General features: G+C 41.4%; 1 long non-coding RNA gene and 1 pseudogene across 2 annotated transcripts; both read right to left on the bottom strand.

Annotated features, from left to right (window-relative positions):
- Positions 1–2,111: 2,111 nt before the first annotated feature.
- On the bottom strand, positions 2,112–18,139 carry LOC123490705 (annotated as a pseudogene).
- A 1,793-nt stretch (positions 18,140–19,932) lies between these two features.
- Positions 19,933–21,811, bottom strand: LOC123490704. 2 transcript variants are annotated; one of them, XR_006661018.1, is made up of 3 exons: positions 21,772–21,811; positions 21,358–21,418; positions 19,933–21,162 (listed from the first exon to the last, which is right to left on the bottom strand). It is a non-coding gene; the product is annotated as an uncharacterized LOC123490704 (long non-coding RNA). The 2 variants fall into 2 exon arrangements; XR_006661017.1 differs by having other exon boundaries at positions 19,933–21,148.
- Between the last annotated feature and the right edge of the window lie 382 nt (positions 21,812–22,193).

The following is a 22,193-nucleotide window of genomic DNA, read 5'->3' as shown; positions in this document are numbered from 1 at the left end:
GGCGCCAGTCTGTCAGTAGCTCTGCCAGCCTATGAAACCAGTAGGTTGATAGGAGAATAACTTTCATATGTTCTAATTATTAGCTTTGAGGGTTGATGGGTGGGCCTTAACCCTTTTAGCTCATCCCTAGCCTAGCTTTTAATACGAATTGTAATTCCTAACATATCATACAAAATGGGTGATGAACATCCACAAATTAATACATGCAATATGAAACGTAACATATCTTACTAAACGGAGTGTATCGGATTTACGTACAGAATAATACGAAATACTCCGTTGATTTTTATGGTGAAAATAAGCTTCCCCAAAACTTGAAATCCACCCCACCTATATTAGAATAACTATCCACATTTACTTTTCCTCAGCCAAAAGAGAAGTAACAAACAGCAAACTCACTAGCCAACTACTATCCCCCATTCTATTCGTTCTGTGTGAAAATGAAATAGTCTATTCCAAACAGACTCTGGGCCAGTTATGGGATGATAGATCCCAAACTCATACAACCAGTAGGCCTATAGGCTACATGCAGAAAAAGTTAAAAAGCAAATGAGGCTCATGCAACATGATGAGTTGACACTTGCAGGGCGAGGGAAGAATGAATTCATTTTAAATGGACCGCGCTTGCCCGGACATTTGTCACTTGTTCGTACCCACTTATGCCTGGAGCCGGCCCTAGTGAGTGTGAGAGCGAGAGAGATCAGGTAAAGTTCTGGAGATAAAGGAATACAGGTACTGTATGTGGAACTTTAGTTAGACCCAGTATGACTTATCAATACACTTGACCATTTAGAATATGTCCCTGTTCAATGAGAGGATGTCTAAACACAAATGGGGGATGTCAGCCATGAATTATTCTAATGACAGTGATCTGAAATATACACTATATTCCCTATGTAGTGCACTACTATTGACCTGGTCAGAAGTGCGTGTCATTTGGCACAGAGCCAGTAACTCTCCTGTGGATGAAAATCTTCCTCTACCTCGTCTGTCTTCTTTATTAGTATCTCCTCCCCTCCTCACGCTATCGCCACGCCACAAACCAGCTTCAACACAATCCATTTAAAGTAAAATACATACCTTGGAATACTATTACTATAGTGTTTGTTAATGTCAGACATAAACATACAAACAACTGTACAGTACTGGTGAAACGCAGTATTTTAACGTTTTAGGAACTTGCTTATCCAAAAAAGAAAAAAATGACAATCCAAATCACAACCTTGTTTTGGTTATATTTATTTCCCATCACCAGAAATATTTTTTAATCACTGAACAATAGAAGGCCTAACTTAATCTGTTCCTAACTCGGGATAGTTGATTTAGAAGACAATAAATCTACAATGATATTATAGTGCAATATATTGAGTGGCAAGTCAAGATATTTGCAGTTTTTTATTGTTTGGTCAGTAGTACCATCTGCTGGACAGGTTTAATGTTGCTCCTGAGACTGATGGGTGCATAAAATATGTCAAATTTAGGGCTGGTTTCCCGGACAGCTCCATTGAACATGCTTTTAAGTCTAAGACTAGGCTTAATCTGTGTCCGGGAAACCGGCCCAAATAGTTTAGTTAGCAAGTAAGTGAAACTACCTGTTCCATGGCACTGAGGAAAATCGCATAGAGACAGATAACCAATAGAAAGCATATCAATGGTTCTCAATGCAAACCAATATACATCAAAAGCATACATCATGGTGAATGTACAAGATTAAAACATTGCATTTGAAAGAATATAAATACATTACATTTTTATTAATTAAATTACATTACATATTATTATTATTATTATTATTATATTATTAAATCTCTGAAGATCAAATCAGTGAGATGAAGTAATTGTACAAAATAACTAAGCAGAATGAAGCATCACATATGGGGACTGTCACCACCAGCATGACTAGTATCTATGTGGGCCCCTACCACAGTTTACACAGCTCAGCAGTATCATTAGCTCCATAGAGACGAAACCCAGGATAGAGGGGCTGAGGAAATGTGGTCTGGACTCTGTGGAGGAGGGTCATTGTGTCAGAGACGCTGTAAAGGACAGAGTACCTGCCTTGTGATCCAGGTACACTCCCACTCTGGAGGACCAAGGGCCTGACACATTAGTCAGGCAACATTATTGTGTATGAAACGATAACCACCACTAGAGCACCCTAAACTCCAAGACTTGTCATTGGATCCAAATGCATGACCTGCCCTTGTTCTGCTGATGTCTTTATATGAGACTGCTGTATGAACACAGTGCCCACTCCACTCCACCTCCCAGTAACAGCATCCAGACAGACCCTCTCTACACAGAACCTGGTAATAGTTGGTGAATCTGTCTGGATGGTTAGGATATGGTTGGGCTTGATCTGTAAAGATCACCTTTCTCTTCCCTTCAGTCAGAAAGAGTTCTTCACATGCTGTGTTTGGGTTCAGGGTGAGCTGACAGGAATCTGGGAGAAGAGCAGAGAGCAGAGACCAGCAGAGTTTAGAACAATAAGTTGTCAGAGACTGACTGTATAGATTTACAGGACAAGGTTTTTGGTGCTCCAAAAATACAGTATGGGGTGGTGCTGCATTATCGTAAATTATTGGCAGCACAGTAGCCAGTAGGTTGCTGTATTCTGTGGCTGTACTATTTTCCCACAATGCACCATAATTTACAGTATGCTGTAGTAAATAAACAGCAAAACAGGTAATACAGTACTTTATTGTAACATTTTATTGTAAAATTACAGCAATTGCTAACAGTGTAGCAGAATGCCATTGAGCCCCCATAATATATTGCTTTTACAGTAATGTACTGTAATATAGAATTCCAGTAGCTAACTAAGATTTGACTGTAAATTTACATCAATTTGTTACAGTGTACCCTGTCTTTGATTATAGCAGAGCAGAGATCAAATGAGCAATACAATGAATCAGATAGCTGCACTACCCAGTCTTTGACTATATCTACTATTGCTATAGTATATATTCCTATCTTAGGGTTTGTGAGGAGTGTCTGTAAAAAGAGAATTAGAGATAGAGATGGCATCAGCTGAGATTGCACCAATCGGATTCAAACAGAAGTTCCTACATTAATATGGAGGTCTATTTAACTTGACCAGTTCTGCACACACATCCTTTTCTGCGCTAAGCTATGCCATTGGCTTTTCTTTGCTGCTTAATATTGCTGCTGCTGTAACATCGCTGCTACCCGCTATGCATTGTCTGTTTTCTGCTAGCCCAACACCACCCCAGCATCCACCTGTTTGGTTCTGCTATTTGTTCCTGTCAGGGGGATTGGTATATATCTCACTGCTCTCTGCTAGCCTGTAGTTGATTGATCATGGTAATAATGGACATATTGCTATGGCATTGAGCTCCCCTGAAGTAGCATTGCCTAATGCCAAGACCAAATGTATTTTCATCTATTTTCTAATAAATGGTTAAATTAATATGTGGGTTTCCTGTCCAAACTGTTAGTTACTTTGAATAAAGAGACTCACATTGTAAGAACTGTTCTCTGGTCTTGGGCTCTGTAGGCAAAATATCCGCTACATTCACTATAGACAAACAAACACATTCACAGAGAGAGGGAATGTTATCATCATACCATATTGCACATGTACAGTGCATTCGGAAAGTATTCAGACCCCTTGACTTTTGACATTTTGTTACATTAGACTCATTCTAAATTGGATAAAATTGTTTTTTCCCCTCATCAATCTACACACAATTCCCCATAATGACAAAGCAAAAACTGATTTTTTGAAGTTTTAGCAAATGTATAATAAAAAAAAACTATCACATTTACATAAGTATTCAGACCCTTTGCTCAGTACTTTGTTGAAGCAACTTTGGCAGCGATTACAGCCTTGAATCTTCTTGGGTATGACTCTACAAGCTTGGCACACCTGTATTTGGGGAGTTTCTCCCATTCTTCTCTGCAGATCCTCTCAAGCTCTGTCAGGTTGGATGGGGAGCATCGCTGCACAGCTATTTTCAGGTCTCTCCAGAGATGTTCGACCGGGTTCAAGTCCGGGCTCTGGCTGGGCCACTCAAGGACATTCAGAGACTTTTCCTGAAGCCACTCCTGCATTGTCTTGGCTGTGTGCTTAGGGTCGTTGTCCTGTTGGAATGTGAACCTTCGCCCCAGTCTGATCTCCTGAGCGCTCTGGAGCAGGTTTTCATCAAGGATCTCTCTGTACTTTGCTCTGTTCATCATTCCCTCGATCCTGACTAGTCTCCCAGTCCCTGCCGCTGAAAAACCAAGGCCAAGGCCCTTCTCCCCGATTGCTCAGTTTGGCCGGGCGGTCAGCTCTAGGAAGAGTCTTGGTGGTTCCAAACTTCTTCCATTTAAGAATGATGGAGGCCACTGTGTTCTTGGGGACCTTCAATACTGCAGACATTTTTTGGTACCCTTCCCCAGATCTGTGCCACGACACAATCCTGTCTCGGAGCTCTACGGACAATTCCTTCGACCTCATGGCTTGGTTTTTGTTCTGACATGCACTGTCAACTGTGGGATCTTATATAGACAGGTGTGTGCCATTCCAAAACATGTCCAATCAATTGAATTTACCACAGGTGGACTCAAATCAAGTTGTAGAAAAATCTCAAGGATGTTCAATGGAAACAGTATGCACCTGAGCACAATTTCCAGTCTCATAGCAAAGGGTCTGAATACTTATGTAAATAAGGTATTTCTGTGTTTTATTTGTAATACATTTGCAAACTATTTAAAAAACCTGTTTTCACTTTGTCATTATGGGGTATTGTGTGTAGATTGATGAGGAAAATGTTTTATTTAATCAATTTTAGAATAAAGCTGTAACGTAACAAGATGTGGAAAAAGTCAAGGGGTTTGAATACTTTCTGAATGCACTGTATATGACTAGAAGGGAACTTTCAGTGATCTAAAGTAGATTATTTTCAACACACCTGTAGTTGAGATCTTGGTCCATTCTCCTTTAAGGAAGTATTCTAGTTTCTCTCTCAGCTCAGACACAGTCTTATTCACATATCCAAAGTACTGAAGAGGACGGACAGTGATGCTGGGTAGGTCTGAAGATACACTGGGACTGGAGAGAGACTGATAATTCTGGAGAGTGAGACAGACAGATAGATAATTGAGAGTTTCATCCATTGTACACAGATGTGTCACATGTATCAAGGCAATATAGTTACCTGGAGGAAATGGATGTGATCCTCTGTGTGTGAGAGCTGCTCCAGCTCAGTGTTTGTCTTCCTCAGCTCAGCGATCTCCTGCTTCAGTTGCTCCAGAAGAACTTCAGCTTGACTCACTTGAGCCTTCTCTTGGGCTCTGATCAGCTCCTTTACTTCAGAGCACCTTCTCTCGATGGAGCGGATCAGCTGAGTAAAGATCTTCTCACTGTCCTCCACTGCTGCCTGTGCAGAGTGCTTTTAGGACAGTCAGAGAGAGAGAGAAGAGAATGTTAAGCAGTCTATTCTCTCTATAACTAGGAGGCCAGACACCTGTTTCCCATCAGGGGATCAGTGAGTTCGGAGAAGGAGCTCTCTCTCTCTCTCTCTCTCTCTCTCTCTCTCTCTCTCTCTCTCTCTCTCTCCTCTCTCTCTCTCTCTCTCTCTCTCTCTCTCTCTCTCTCTCTCTCTCTCTCTCTCTCTCTCTCTCTCTCTCTCTCTCTCTCTCTCTCTCTCTCTCTCTCTCTCTCTCTCTCTCTCTCTCTCTCTCTCTCTCTCTCTCTCTCTCTCTCTCTCTCTCTCTCTCTCTCTCTCTCTCTCTCTCTCTCTCTCTCTCTCTCTCTCTCTCTCTCTCTCTCTCTCTCTCTCTCTCTCTCTCTCTCTCTCTCTCTCTCTCTCTCTCTCTCTCTCTCTCTCTCTCTCTCTCTCTCTCTCTCTCTCTCTCTCTCTCTCTCTCTCTCTCTCTCTCTCTCTCTCTCTCTCTCTCTCTCTCTCTCTCTCTCTCTCTCTCTCTCTCTCTCTCTCTCTCTCTCTCTCTCTCTCTCTCTCTCTCTCTCTCTCTCTCTCTCTCTCTGAGAAGTGAAAAGGTGCATCTCTGGTCAATAGTACTCACCTTGAGAGACTCCACAGCCTGTTTGAGCTCCTTCAACTCCTTCTCTCTCTTCTGGACTCTCTGCTGGACCTTCTGCTGACTCATCCCCAGTTGCTTCTGTGGAGAGTCACTCTTCAATGAGTTATCAAGCTTTATTTGTCCAGTAGTTCAGTAATACAATAATGAGACATAGGGCCCATAGACAGTAAGGTCTAAAATCATGAGGAAGTCCCTTTGCAATATGATAATTGATATGTTGCTACAGTGAGGGAAAAAAAGTATTTGATCCCCTGCTGATTTTATATGAATTCAATGTATTTTTTGGTAATTTATCTGGTAAACAAGACAGTTTTCAAACAGCTCCTTCAGGTGATTATGAATACCTTGAGACCATTAGATGGGGCAGGACTGTGATGGATTTTCATTTCATATCAAAATGAAATGTCATACTGTCCCTTTTCATAATAATGTAGCTTGTGTTAATTATGTACAGTGAGGGAAGAAAGTATTTGATCCCCTGCTGATTTTGTACGTTTGCCCACTGACAAAGAAATGATCAGTCTATAATTTTAATGGTAGGTTTATTTGAACAGTGAGAGACAGAATAACAACAAAAAAATCCAGAAAAACGCATTTAAAAAATGTTCTAAATTGATTTGCATTTTAATGAGGGAAATAAGTATTTGACCCCCTCTCAATCAGAAAGATTTCTGGCTCCCAGGTGTCTTTTATACAGGTAACGAGCTGAGATTAGGAGCACACTCTTAAAGTGAGTGCTCCTAATCTCAGCTTGTTACCTGTATAAAAGACACCTGTCCACAGAAGCAATCAATCAATCAGATTCCAAACTTTCCACCATGGCCAAGACCAAAGAGCTCTCCAAGGATGTCAGGGACAAGATTGTAGACCTACACAAGGCTGGAATGGGCTACAAGACCATCGCCAAGCAGCTTGGTGAGAAGGTGACAACAGTTGGTGCGATTATTCGCAAATGGAAGAAACACAAAATAACTGTCAATCTCCCTCGGCCTGGGGCTCCATGCAAGATCTCACCTCGTGGTGTTGCAATGATCATGAGAACGGTGAGGAATCAGCCCAGAACTACACGGGAGGATCTTGTCAATGATCTCAAGGCAGCTGTCACCAAGAAAACAATTGGTAACACACTACGGCGTGAAGGACTGAAATCATGCAGCGCCCGCAAGGTCCCCCTGCTCAAGAAAGCACATATACAGGCCCATCTGAAGTTTGCCAATGAACATCTGAATAATTCAGAGGAGAACTGGGTGAAAGTGTTGTAGTCAGATGAGACCAAAATCGAGCTCTTTGGCATCAACTCAACTCGCCTTGTTTGGAGGAGGAGGAATGCTGCCTATGACCCCAAGAACACCATCCCCACCGTCAAACATAGAGGTGGAAACATTATGCTTTGGGGGTGTTTTTCTGCTAAGGGGACAGGACAACTTCATCGCATCAAAGGGACGATGGACGGGGCCGTGTACTGTCAAATCATGGGTGAGAACCTCCTTCCCTCAGCCAGGGCATTGAAAATGGGTCGTGGATGGGTATTCCAGCATGACAATGACCCAAAACACACGGCCAAGGCAACAAAGGAGTGGGTCAAGAAGAAGCACATTAAGGTCCTGGAGTGGCCTAGCCAGTCTCCAGACCTTAATCCCATAGAAAATCTGTGGAGGGAGCTGAAGGTTCGAGTTGCCAAACGTCAGCCTCGAAACCTTGGAGGACTTGGAGAAGATCTGCAAAGAGAAGTGGAACAAAATCCCTCCTGAGATGTGTGCAAACCTGGTGGCCAACTACAAGAAACGTCTGACCCTCTGTGATTGCCAACAAGGGTTTTGCCATCAAGTACTAAGTCATGTTTTGCAGAGGGGTCAAATACTTATTTCCCTCATTAAAATGCAAATCAATTTATAACATTTTTGACATGCGTTTTTCTGGATTTTTTTGTTGTTATTATGTCTCTCACTGTTCAAATAAACCTACCATTAAAATTATGGACTGATCATGTCTTTGTTAGTGGGCAAACGTACAAAATCAGCAGGGGATCAAATACTTTTTTCCCTCACTGTATGTAGGCCTACATGGATAAAGGAGTTTACACTGAACTTTGGACTCATGAAAGGGCATATTCCGAATGATAATGGTGTTTGACTTGAGAAAATTGTGATACATTTGGAGCATCTAGGTTAAAGTAATTGTGTACTACGTCATACATTTTGTATTTCCATGTAAAATGACCTATGAGCACCAACATGTGAATTTTATAGGAGCATATCAAATTGGGTGTCAAATGAAAGCTTAGGGATATTTCAACCATTTTCCATCTTATAAATGAGGCATAAGTAACCACGTTTCCTTCCACAGTTTTTATGCGAGTAAAGTCACACTATATAAAATAAAATAAATCACAACAGCTTTAAAGGAAACAGGAAGTTTCGGTACAATTGTATAAATGCCGACAGATCATTTCTTTGTTCGACATGGTGGGTGGGATCTTTTTGTGGCAGTAAAATGTATTATGCGAGACATTGTGGAAACACCTTTAAGCGCAAATATTGATATAACAACCATCCAATTATATTTTCTTTATGCAGATTTTTTTTTATATTTGCATGAAATCTATCGCCAATTGGATGGAAACCTAGCTACTAATGGCTTTGATTTCTGGTCAAACAGATGGAAAAGGGGTCTTAGAAAACATCTACCAGAAAAAAAGTCTTAAAAGGTATTAGAAATATATCAAAACACAATAATGTTTAAGTAAAGACCCCTGCCAATTAGTATCAACACATATTTTGTTTTGGATAAATTATTTGCCTTCTGTAAGTTCAAGAAACATTGCCTTGTGCCTTGTAATTCCATTACCAAAACCCCACATATTTTAAAAAGCCCAGTGCATGATGGCGTTTTGGCCTACCTAGTGACATCACCAGGTGGTCAATTAGTTAATAGACCAATAAGAAAGAGTTCCAAACCAATATCAGCTAGTTTTCAGTTTTCCCCTCCCCACTCAGACCACTCCCAGACAGTCCTAGCAAAATTCTTGCTTGAGAAATATATCTTCGCTAAGAAGCTATTTGTTTCTTTTTGACAATTTTAATTGAAAACAATCATGATTTGGTGTTGAGATAAAAAAAAAACGTCTGCATTGGACCTTTAAGATATTTTCACATTTCTCTCCCTCATGAGGAGGGAGGATAATGAAAGTTCACAGAAGTAACAAGTAAAGGTAGACCTACCAATTAGTTAGTGTTTTTACTTATCATTTAAAAAAATAAATTATTAAGTCATTAAAACTCGTAATTCTAAATTGGTAACGTCCATGATTGGTGACCGGTCCACATCTGAACCAATCTCAGACGTCTATGTTTTATACGTTTGGACAGCACAGTAAAGAAAAGTTGAGTATAGTATAGTTCAGTACAGTACACTAGAGTACAGTATAATGTACTGCATTGTACTGAACTCTACTGTACTGTACTCTACTGTGATGTCCAAAATTGTAAAACAAAGACGTCTATGATAGGTTCAGATTGGGTCCGGTCTGGACCAACCAAATTTGGTCTTGTTTGGGGCAGAGCTCATTAGAATAATAGCCAGTCGGGGGCTCCCGAGTGGTGTAGTGGTCTAAGGCACTGCATCACAGTGCTAGAGGCGTCACTACAGACCCTGGTTCATTCCCGGGCTGTATCACAACCGGCCGTGATCGGGAGTCCCATAGGGCGGCGCACAATTGGCCCAGCGTCGTCTGGGTTAAGGAAGGGTTTGGTCGGGGGGCTTTACTTGGCTTATCACACTCTAGCGACTCCTTGTGGCGGGCCTGGCGCCTGCAGGCTGACCTCGGTCGCCAGGTGAACAGTGTTTCCTCCGACACATTGGTGCGTCTGGCTTCCGGGTTAAGCAGGCGGGTGTTAAGAAGCACGGTTTGGCAGGTCATGTTTCGGAGGTCGCATGACTCGACCTTCGCCTCTCGAGCCCGTTGGGGAGTTGCAGCGATGAGACAAGATCAAAATTGGGGAGAAAAAATTTAAAGAATAATAGCCAGTGTGTAGAATTATATCCATATACAGTGGGGAAAAAAAGTATTTAGTCAGCCACCAATTGTGCAAGTTCTCCCACTTAAAAAGATGAGAGAGGCCTGTCATTTTCATCATAGGTACACGTCAACTATGACAGACAAATTGAGAAAAGAAAATCCAGAAAATCACATTGTAGGATTTTTAATGAATTTATTTGCAAATTATGGTGGAAAATAAGTATTTGGTCACCTACAAACAAGCAAGATTTCTGGCTCTCACAGACCTGTAACTTCTTCTTTAAGAGGCTCCTCTGTCCTCCACTCGTTACCTGTATTAATGGCACCTGTTTGAACTTGTTATCAGTATAAAAGACACCTGTCCACAACCTCAAACAGTCACACTCCAAACTCCACTATGGCCAAGACCAAAGAGCTGTCAAAGGACACCAGAAACAAAATTGTAGACCTGCACCAGGCTGGGAAGACTGAATCTGCAATAGGTAAGCAGCTTGGTTTGAAGAAATCAACTGTGGGAGCAATTATTAGGAAATGGAAGACATACAATACCACTGATAATCTCCCTCGATCTGGGGCTCCACGCAAGATCTCACCCCGTGGGGGTCAAAATGATCACAAGAACGGTGAGCAAAATCCCAGAACCACACGGGGGGACCTAGTGAATGACCTGCAGAGAGCTGGGACCAAAGTAACAAAGCCTACCATCAGTAACACACTACGCCGCCAGGGACTCAAATCCTGCAGTGCTAGACGTGTCCCCCTGCTTAAGCCAGTACATGTCCAGGCCCGTCTGAAGTTTGCTAGAGTGCATCCAGAAGAGGATTGGGGAGAATGTCATATGGTCAGATGAAACCAAAATATAACTTTTTGGTAAAAACTCAACTCGTCGTGTTTGGAGGACAAAGAATGCTGAGTTGCATCCAAAGAACACCATACCTACTGTGAAGCATGGGAGTGAAAACATCATACTTTGGGGCTGTTTTTCTGCAAAGGGACCAGGACGACTGATCCGTGTAAAGGAAAGAATGAATGGGGCCATGTATCGTGAGATTTTGAGTGAAAACCTCCTTCCATCAGCAAGGGCATTGAAGATGAAACGTGGCTGGGTCTTTCAGCATGACAATGATCCCAAACACACCGCCCGGGCAACGAAGGAGTGGCTTCGTAAGAAGCATTTCAAGGTCCTGGAGTCTCCACATCTCAACCCCATAGAAAATCTTTGGAGGGAGTTGAAAGTCCGTGTTGCCCAGCGACAGCCCCAAAAACATCACTGCTCTAGAGGAGATCTGCATGGAGGAATGGGCCAAAATACCAGCAACAGTGTGTGAAAACCTTGTGAAGACTTACAGAAAACGTTTGACCTGTGTCATTGCCAACAAAGGGTATATAACAAAGTATTGAGAAACTTTTGTTATTGACCAAATACTTATTTTCCACCATAATTAGCAAATAAATTCATTAAAAATCCTACAATGTGATTTTCTGGATTTTTTTCCCTCATTTTGTCTGTCATAGTTGACGTGTACCTATGATGAAAATTACAGGCCTCTCTCATCTTTTTAAGTGGGAGAACTTGCACAATTGGTGGCTGACTAAATACTTTTTTTCCCCACTGTATGCAAAGGAGGATATTGCATATTTCTAACTTTATGTCCCTATTCAGGATACATCACCATGAAGAGAATGACATTTATATCCATAATTATGCATTTCTGTATAGTGCAGATCAGGGACACATTATGTAATTCCGTTACCGTAATTCTGTTACTGGGTGTAAATCCACTTCACTTCAATAACTAAAATAGATTTTTTCAAACACAAGGTGTCATATCATAACTGACACCCCATTCTTTCTGCAGACATCTTTGAATCTTAATTCAGAGCAGATATTTCAGAGTTTTTGGAAAACGTGGTCGCATAACAAACGGAGGGAGATTTTACTGTAATTCTGTTACCAATCTTTGCATCTACACAGTTCTTCCAGTAAATGTGTTTTTGTGAAATGTTCAGTGTACATTGTTCAAAGTAGTCCTTGTGCATAGTTGTATGGTTTGTTAAACTTTGAAATCAATGTTTTTTGTTTGGCATACATTGTGATAAATCTGAGTCTCATCTTAATTCCGTTGATGTGAAATTGCCCATATGTTCCAAACTGAAAAAAATGTCTCTACTCCAAATAGCTCGTTCCATCTCATCCCACAGATGCTCAATTGGATTGAGATCTGGTGACTGGGCAGGCCACTGCAGTAAGCTGAAATCACTGTCATGTTCGTGGAACCATTCCTGGACAATCCTAGCCTTGTGTCATGGGGTATTATCCTGCTGAAAAAATTAATTCACAGATTGATACACTGCTGCCATGAAGGGATGCACCTGATTGGTGATGATATTCATATATCCTGTGGCATTCAAACGTTGCTCCACTTTTATTAAGGGGCCCAATGTGTGCCATGAAAACACACCCCACACCACCACCAACACCAGCCTGCAATGTTGACACGTGGCATGATGGATGCATGTACTCGTGTGGTTTTCTCCATACCCTACTCCTCCCATCTGCGTGAAACAGCAGGAACCGGGATTCATCAGACCAGGTAATGTTTTTCCAATTCTCCAGTGTTTTCGTTCCTTAGCCCACTGCAGTCGCAGTTCCGTCTGCTACCATATCCCATTCATGTCAAGGTACGACGAGTTGTGCATTATTTTATGGGTCTTCGGGCACTAATGTTGTACTGGAATTAACATTTCGTTATTAATATTTTTGTATGGAGGTTTTTTTCTTTTTCTTTTTTTTTTACTCCGCATTTTTTCCTTTTTGGATCTTTATTATCCACCTGTACAGTAGGTGGCGGAATGCACATATAATTGTTGCAAACGCCATTATACCAAAGAAGAAGAAGAAGACTAGTTTTTATGCAAATACTTTCACTTGAGAAAAACTGCACCAAATATTTTAGTGAGATGTAAAATTGCGCACCTAAAACCTCCTCGGCAAAAGCGTCAAAATTAATTACGGATTTATTGCGTTATCTTAGATTAATTCAGACTATTTTGAGAAAGTGTACTAGTTTACGGCGTCTCGAGGGACAAACAGTAATATTGCGTTTTTCAAGCAAAGGATTTTAAAGGGGGTATGCGACCACAGACGTTCACTTCGCCTAGCCGAGTTCTACTATGAGCAAACCGAACGGACGCCTTTATGCGATTCTGCCGAAACTAACTCAGGTTTTGAATTCAGTCATGGCCACTAGCATTTCTTAATGAACCAAATCTAAAACGAGGCCTAATCAGAAAGTGCAATCGCGCTTTAATATCCCAGACTGCATCTTTAAGACAATCTATATGTGTTTCTTCTGCTGTGGGTCAATTATATTTAAAATATCTAATTCAAACAGACTTAGTTCCTACTCTATCTTTAATTATTTGTTCATCAGACAGTTACCAACAAGTTGAACAGGTCCTACCTGTTTCTCAGTCCTCTCTGCTGTAGCTGAGACTGTATCATGGCCTTTATGTACATCCATCACACACAGCATACAAATACACTGCTGATCTGTACGACAGTAAACCTCCAGCAGTTTGTCATGATGAGAGCAGATCTTCTCCTGTAGTTGAGCTGTGGCTTTGATCAATTTGTGCTTCTTAAAGGCAGGAACTTCGTAGTGAGGTTGGAGGTGAGTCTCACAGTACGAGGCCAGACACGCCCAGACAGGACATGAGGGCTTTCTGCTTTCTGGTCCCAGTGCAGAAATCACACGCCACATCTCTAGGTCCAGCATAACACAGAGTAGGAGGGGTAGCAGCCTGGAGTCCTGTCTTCTTCAGTTTCTCAACGACCTCAGCCAACATGTTATTTTTCCTCAGAGTAGGCCTTGGAGTGAAGGTCTGTCTGCACTGGGGACAGCTATAGACCCCTTTCAGAACATTCTTATCCCAGCAGCCCTCAATACAGCTCCTACAGTAACTGTGTCCACAGGCAGTAGTGACTGGCTCCTTCAGTAGATCTAGACAGACAGAACAACAGAACTGGTCCTGATCCAGCAGAACTCCCTGCTGAGCCATTTGGACTGTTGTTCACTCTCACACAGACAGATACTCAGATCAGCTTTGTTTTCTCAGAAGAGAGTTTGTGGGAGGGAGAGGGACTTCCTGGTTCTGCCAGAGGGGTGGGGTTAGAGAGAGAGAGAGAGAGAACTGGGGCGTGTTCAGCAGGATGCAACGTTTTGGAACGTTCAGATATAAATATGCTATGTAGAATAAACATGCCACTCCGACATGTAGAATAAGGAATCCCTTCTGCTCTACAGTATTTGTGTAATTTCTATCTCCAATGTTTGAGAACATTTTGCAACTGAACGTGGCCCTGCATGCAACTTCAAGAGAGAAACTAAACGTTTTGTTCCTAGGTTAGGGACTTAAGTTGAATATGGAATAAATCAAACAATTAACCTTCTCAAATGTGAGTTGTTAGGATATATGAAGTACTTTGTTCAAGGTTCCAGTTTACTTTAGTATAATTAGTTAGGTTGGAGTTAGAAAATACCAAAGTAGCTTTTCAGATAAGCAGAAGGTTGGGCTTTATAATTTAATTAGGCTGAACCAGGGTGCACCGGGCTATGGCCCATGACATGACCGGGCAAAACAGGTGAGGGAAGAACGCCCTTCTAAAATTGAACAGTGGGTGAACTGGTTTTGCATCGCCCGGTGCCCTGGTTGGGCAGGGTTTGCCATCCGCTTTGAACTGGACACCCGGCTCATGTCCAGGACGCAGCCAGTTACAAAATGAACCTCTTAAGGATCAGGACACTTTTTTTCAATTTTCGCCTAAAATGACATACAGAAATCTAACTGCCTGTAGCTCAGGACCTGAAGTAAGTATATGCATATTCTTGATACCATTTGAAAAGAAATGAAGTTTATGGAAATGTGAAATTAATGTAGGAGAATATAACACATTAGATCTGTTATCAAACAAAACTATGCTACATTTTATCTCTGGGACCCTTAGGATGACAAATCAGAGCAAGATTACTGAATGTAAGAACATTATTTACCTTCAGAGGTGAATGTAGGCCCTGTGTAGCTCAGTTGATAGAGCATGACGCTTGCAACGCCAGGGTTGTAGGTTCGATTCCCACGGGGGGCCAGTATGAAAATGTATGCACTCACTAACTGTAACGGGGGGCCAGTATGAAAATGTATGCACTCACTAACTGTAAGTCGCTCTGGATAAGAGCGTCTGCTAAATGACTAAAATGTAAATGTAATGTATCAAACCAGTTGCCGTGATACGTTTTCTGTTGTTGTGCACTCTCCTCAAACAATAGCATGGTATTTTATCACTGTAATAGCTACTGTAAATTGGACAGTGCAGTTAGATTAACAATAATTTAAGCTTTCTGCCCATATAAGACATGTCTATGTCCTGGAAAGTTTGCTGTTACTTACAACAGTCATGCTAATCATATTAGCGCACGTTAGCTCAACCGTCCCGTAGCTCAACCCCAGCAAAAATTGGCTTTTCATTTTTGACTTTCATTCGTCTGCATGTCCAGCTCTTATACCGTATTTAGCCTCACAATTAAGTGTTTTACCATTTGCTTTTCAGGTTAACCAGGGCTACAAGTAGAACACAAAACAATTTGACACAAACAGTTGCATTCATGAGTTTTATTGACAAATGTAAAAAAAAAAGAAGTCTGCCAAACAAAAACCTGATAAAAATGAATTTACAGTTGAAGTCGGAAGTTTACATACACCTTAGCCAAATACATTTAAACTCAGTTTTTCACAATTCCTGACATTTAATCCTAGTAAAGATTCCCTGTCTTAGGTCAGTTAGGATCACCACTTTATTTTAAGAATGTGAAATGTCAGAATAATAGTAGAGAGAATTATTTATTACTTTAATCACATTCCCAGTGGGTCAGAAGATACACTCAATTAGTATTTGGTAGCATTGCCTTTAAATTGTTTAACTTGGGTCAAACGTTTCGGGTAGCCTTCCACAAGCTTCCCACAATAAGTTGGGCGAATTTTGGCCCATTCCTCCTGACAGAGCTGGTGTAACTGAGTCAGGTTTGTAGGCCTCCTTGCTCGCACACGCTTTTTCAGTTCTGCCCACACATTTTCTATAGGATTGAGGTCAGGGCTTTGTGATGGCCACTCCAATACCTTTACTTTGTTGTCCTTAAGCCATTTTGCCACAACTTTGGAAGTATGCTTGGGGTCATTGTCCATTTGGAAGACCCATTTGCGACCAAGCTTTAACTTCCTGACTGATGTCTTGAGATGTTGCTTCAATATATCCACATACTTTTCCTTCCTCATGATGCCATCTATTTTGTGAAGTGAACCAGTCCCTCCTGCAGCAAAACACCCCCCTAGCATGATGCTGCCACCCCCGTGCTTCACGGTTGGGATGGTGTTCTTCAGCTTGCAAGCGTTCCCCTTTTTCCTCCAAACATAACGATGGTCATTATGGCCAAACGGTTCTATTTTTGTTTCATCAGACCAGAGGACATTTCTCCAAAAAGTACGATCTTTGTCCCCATGTGCAGTTGCAAACCGTAGTCTGGCTTTTTTATGGCGGTTTTGGAGCAGTGGCTTCTTCCTTGCTGAGCGGCCTTTCAGGTTATGTCGATATAGGACTCGTTTTACTGTGAATATAGATACTTTTGTACCTGTTTCCTCCAGCATCTTCACAAGGTCCTTTGCTGTTGTTCTGGGATTGATTTGCACTTCTCGCACCAAAGTATGTTCATCTCTAGGAGACAGAACTCGTCTCCTTCCTGAGCGGTATGATGGCTGCGTGGTCCCATGGTGTTTATACTTGCGTACTATTTTTTGTACAGATGAACGTGGTACCTTCAGGCGTTTGGAAATTGCTACTAAGGATGAACCAGACTTGTGGAGGTCTACAATTTTTCTTCTGAGGTCTTGGATGATTTCTTTTGATTTTCCCTAAATGTCAAGCGAAGAGGCACTGAGTTTGAAGGTAGGCCTTGCAATACATCCACAGGTACACCTCCAATTGGCTCAAATTATGTCAATTAGCCTATCAGAAGCTTCTAAAGCCATGACATAATTTTCTGGAATTTTCCAAGCTGTTTAAAGGCACAGTTAACTTAGTGTATGCAAACATCTGACCCACAGAAATTTGTGGAGTGGTTGAAAAACGAGTTTTAATGACTCCAACGTAAGTGTATGTAAACTTCCAACTTCAACTGTATATGAATGCTGTACAGAAATTGTTTGCTCACTGGGAAATTAATATCCAACTAGTCAGTGACAACTGTGTGGAGTTTGGGACTTCAACTATGCAAGCTTATTACAGTATTATAGAGACTTTCCTAATATCTTCTATGTAGAAGAACCCCTTACCTTCTAACGACTCTAGAGTAGTTTGTGAACATCATAGAGCAAAACATGTTACATGTGCATGTTCGTGAGTCTCAGCTTTTCATAGGTACCTTTTAATAGTTTGTAGCTCCAACCATTCGGACTCTGCAGACGTTTTTGTATAAAAGACCCCAGGCCCCTTCAGGATCCGACTTTGTCTCACAAACACCTCTCTAGTTCAGCCCCCGTAAATCACACAAACTGGATGGTATCTACAGATGAAGAAGAAATAAACTAATCTAATGTTCCAACCCAGAAGTCTGTAGCTCAAACACACAATGTTTAAAAGGGGTTAGAAGTCCAAAACGCACCGGCGTTACGGTGGGACTCATTGGGTTAATCGAATCCCCTCAATGACAGTCATGTCAACCACTTCTTAGCCTTCTACCACACCCAAGCCATTTCTAGGGGGCCCCCAACCAAATTATTATTATTATTACATTTTTTAGGGAAGTAAGTCGGGTCTCACCTTACTGTTCGGAGAGTAGTAGAATACATAATGTGCAATTTCGAAATTTGGTAGTGCATCAGCAGTTTTCCTCTTGTTATGTCAGTCACTGACAGTCACTCAATTAGCCCATGTCAGTTAACATTTTATAGATTGCTAGATAAATTAGTCTAGCCTGCTATCTAAACTTTGTAGTAATCATGGCCAAATTACTGACCGGGCATGCAAGATATGTGTCCAGGGGCCCTGACCTCTAGATTTTGTTAGTCATATCATATGAACATGGCATAATGCCGTGTTCACGTGCTTGTCGGAACTTCCTATTTCCTAATTGTGATGTTGGAAATATGACTTATTTTCATTTATGTGCTTTCTGGTCGGAACAATTCTAATACAAACCAATACGATTTTTGTGGTGAAACGTCAACTCAGGCCACAACATTTTCTCTGAGCTTCCCACTTGTAATTCCGACTTGGAGGGTCGTTCAAGTGAAACTTCCCAGTCGGAACTAGGAATTTCCAATAACTCTGATGGCATGTGAACATGGCATATGTCATGGCAAAATGTGTAGAATTGCAGGAAATTAGCTTTAAAACTGCAAAGTTTTCTCTCCATCCAATGGAATAATTAGTAGAATCGCATGAAATTTGTTTTAAAACTGTAAATGTTTCTCTCTGCCCGATGGACAAATGTGTAGAATTTCAGGACAATAACTTTAAAGCTGCACATTTTTCTCTCTGCTGCCAAGAGGGGGGCACTAAAGTGTTTTGCGGGCCCAAAAAAGCTAGACAGCACATGTGTAATATATTCCCCTTGAAGGCAGGGGCCCTCTCATTGAAAGCTTTATGGGAGGAAGTGAACATTTCCCATGTTAACAGTACAATCTTGGGCTATGGATATTGCTTGCCTGTTGCTTTGAGACTTGTCTTGTGAAAGCGGAGCCAAAAATGTGACAAAAATATATTATATACCTGTTTTTGCAACACAATGATACAACCAAAAGCAAGCAAAAACTATTAGGGACTGATTTGTTCGTTAAAAATGTGTGGGGAAGAAAAATACCAGTTATCTAAAAATATATAGGTCAATTATCATTTCTACAAACTTTCTATCTGGTGTTCGTTTTTTAATCCAAAATAATCATTAATATCGTATATACACTGAGTGTACAAAACATTAGACAGACTGACCAGGTGAATCCAGGTAAAAGCTATGATCCCTTAATGATGTCACTTGTTAAATCCACTTCAATCAGTATAGATGAAGGGGAGGAGAGGTTAAAGAAGGATTTTTAAGCCTTGAGACAATTGAGACATGGATTGTGTATGTGCACCATTCAGAAGGTGTTCCTAATATTCTTTACTCCCATCTAGTACCGGGTCGAACCCACCTTTGCCTCCAAAACAGCCTGAATTATTCGGGGTATGGATTCTATGTTCAGATACGCTGTGGCGTTCAAACGTTGCTCAATTGGACACCACCGCCACCAGCCTGTTCCATTGACACCAGGCAGGATCGCTCTCCCAGCCAAATGCAAAGAAACTCGTCCCACGCATTCATCTTCTCCCGGATCGACTATGGCAACGCTTTGTTCGGGGGCCTTCCAGCCAAATCACTTGATGATACTTCTCCAGAACTTCTCCAGAATAGGGCTGCCAGAGTCCTGACCAGGACCAAGAAGTCAGCCCACATCACCTCCACCCTTACTGAATTCCACTGGCTACCGCTCCAGCAACTCACCACTTCTTCAAGTCCCGAAGACAATTCTCCGTACTGTGGGGGACCAGGCCTTCTGCTCCATTGCCCCTCGCCTATGGAATGCTCTACCTGACCATCTGAGAGCCGCGCATTCAATCAGAACTTAAAACGGGCCTTTCTTATAGTGCTAGTCTGGAAAGTCCTTTTATCACCTAGCCTACTGTTGCTATTTCCTGCCTTGATTCTAAATGTGTGATGTTTTTATACTTTAATTTTATTATCATTCTTTTTGCAATGAAAAGTGCTATACAAATGAAATGTATGATTATTATTATTTATTATTATTATCCCCACAATAGATGTTGGTCCTAAACTGTGATCATCATACATACTCTCACACACAAATACAGTAAAACAGACACTGGAAATTAAGATAAATGAAACACCAAAAATAACATTCAAGACTCCTACTAATTATCACTATTGTCCCTATCAACCACAATGAAAACATTTACAACATTCTAAGTCCACATCAATGGGGCATTTTTGTTACACGAAAACAAATGGCAGTTTGTGGCATGTAAACATTATTTTGGCCAATATTGAATTACTTTAGTATCTTCATAATTTCCATACTGTATCTTAACTAACAAAGTCCAATAAAAATAAAATAAAATACTAAGAACTAATTATGCCTTCATTGTCTATGATGTGAAGCCAATAGGTTTTATCTGTGTATGGGCAATTATTAATATCAGGAATGAATCAGCAAGGCTATAACAGTAAACCATCTCCAGGTAAGTTATACATTATTTATCATGACAGCATACTATCAAGTAGCATATCAAAATTGACATTAATTTGACCCACCTCCGTAAACTATTTAACCAAATGTATTTTGTATTTTAAACAAATCTTTCTCCAGAGAAACAATCCCACTGGGTAGCCTACCTAACTAGGTAGAAAACAAAACATTGCAAATATTCAGTAACAAAAACTCTTCCCACTGGTCCCAAATTACTTCCCATATCGAACCATGTTCTGGTTGTGTCAAGAGGGAAAATAACTAATAACAAAGAGTGGATTGTCCACAAAATGCCTGGTTCAGCAATTATTTCAAGTCTCGTTGGTTGTGCTGGCTGTTCCTGCCAGCTCCGGAATGCCACGACTGGTAGTGGGTCAAAATCCAAGGCTTCATTCTGATTGGTTTAGCTGGTCTTGGGAAATTGTTGGACTGTATGTGTGCGTCCGAGTATATTGTGGGACCATAGAGCTCCAACAACACATTAAAGCTAACTGAAACTGATTAATTGCTAAATTAATTTACACACATATGCACACGCAAACACACATGAGCGCACACACACATGCGCAAACACACACACAGAGATTCACACACACAGAAAAAGCTGCCGGGCCTGCTAAGAGTGTGCAGGTAAGTCTTGCTGGTGACCAGGGGGTAGAGGTTGGCTGTCTCCTGGTAGTACTGGCAACGCTTGACCACCAGGGGGCACTGCTACTGTAGCTCCTCCATCTAAAGCACATCATCTTGTTTGAAACAGACGGGAAAATCCTAACTTACTCTTGAGTCAAATTTTCACTTTGTCTCCCATTGACATCAATGCTTGACTAAGTGAAAATTAGACTTAAGTGGAAGTTAGGATTCAACCAATGGTCATTATTCTTGTTGGCAATACTAGCCTATAATAGAGGATGTTCTTTCTGAAGGCAACTTGTACTGACCTTTGACCCCAACGGCCACATTTGCTTTTTCAGATTTTATTATCTGCATGTGTTCCACGGCCTGAGGACAAGAAAGACACAAGACGGAGATGTTATCCGACCCAAAAAACTGGGAGCGCGATGACCCAGTTCAAAAGTGTTTACCATAGACAAATTGTAGCTTAAAAGGTGCTCTCTTTTGTTCAGGGTGAGTCAATGTCACAGAATAAAGAGTCAAATTACGAGTCACTTATTTATTAAGTTAGTTACCCCTTTAATACTGAGCATATTTAATGCTACTGTGTCAAATCTCATCTGCTATGGGACTACAGATGCATTTTGTGTCAAAAGGGTGCGTTAGCTGTTAATAGGTTGTTAGCTGTTAATTCGGACATTTTGTAAATGCTAACATTGATATGAGGTACTGTAGGTTACCTGCTGCAGTTCGGCTTTCTGGGCATTGAGTTGCTCCTGCGCCTTTCCAGCTCCTCTTTCTGTTTCTGCAGATCTACGTTCTTCTGGTTGAGGTTGCTCTCCTCCTGGGCCAGCTGCTCCTCAAACAACTTCATCTCCTCGTCCGTGTACGCTGGGGCCTGCTCCAGAGTCTGGAGAGGAGAAGACGTGGAGAGAGGAGAGGAGGGGAGGGGAGAAACAGAGAAGGAGAGGAGAAAGAGAGGGTAGAAGCTCCATTATTGCGTTGCTTCTCAGGCTTAGGGTCAATAGCATTCAGTTCCTATTGACCACTTCAGGCTACAGCAGGAAACCACACTGAGGTGGTGGTAGTTGCCTGTCCCTTACTTCCCAGCTGTCTGGCTCTTGGAACTCTTTCTTGTTTGTGGAGATCAGGAACTCATCCA

Source organism: Coregonus clupeaformis, unplaced genomic scaffold (assembly GCF_020615455.1).
Source record: "Coregonus clupeaformis isolate EN_2021a unplaced genomic scaffold, ASM2061545v1 scaf4453, whole genome shotgun sequence".
Lineage (NCBI taxonomy): Eukaryota > Metazoa > Chordata > Actinopteri > Salmoniformes > Salmonidae > Coregonus > Coregonus clupeaformis.
Note: the sequence above shows the minus strand (reverse complement) of the source record. Positions and strands in the feature narration are given on the sequence as shown.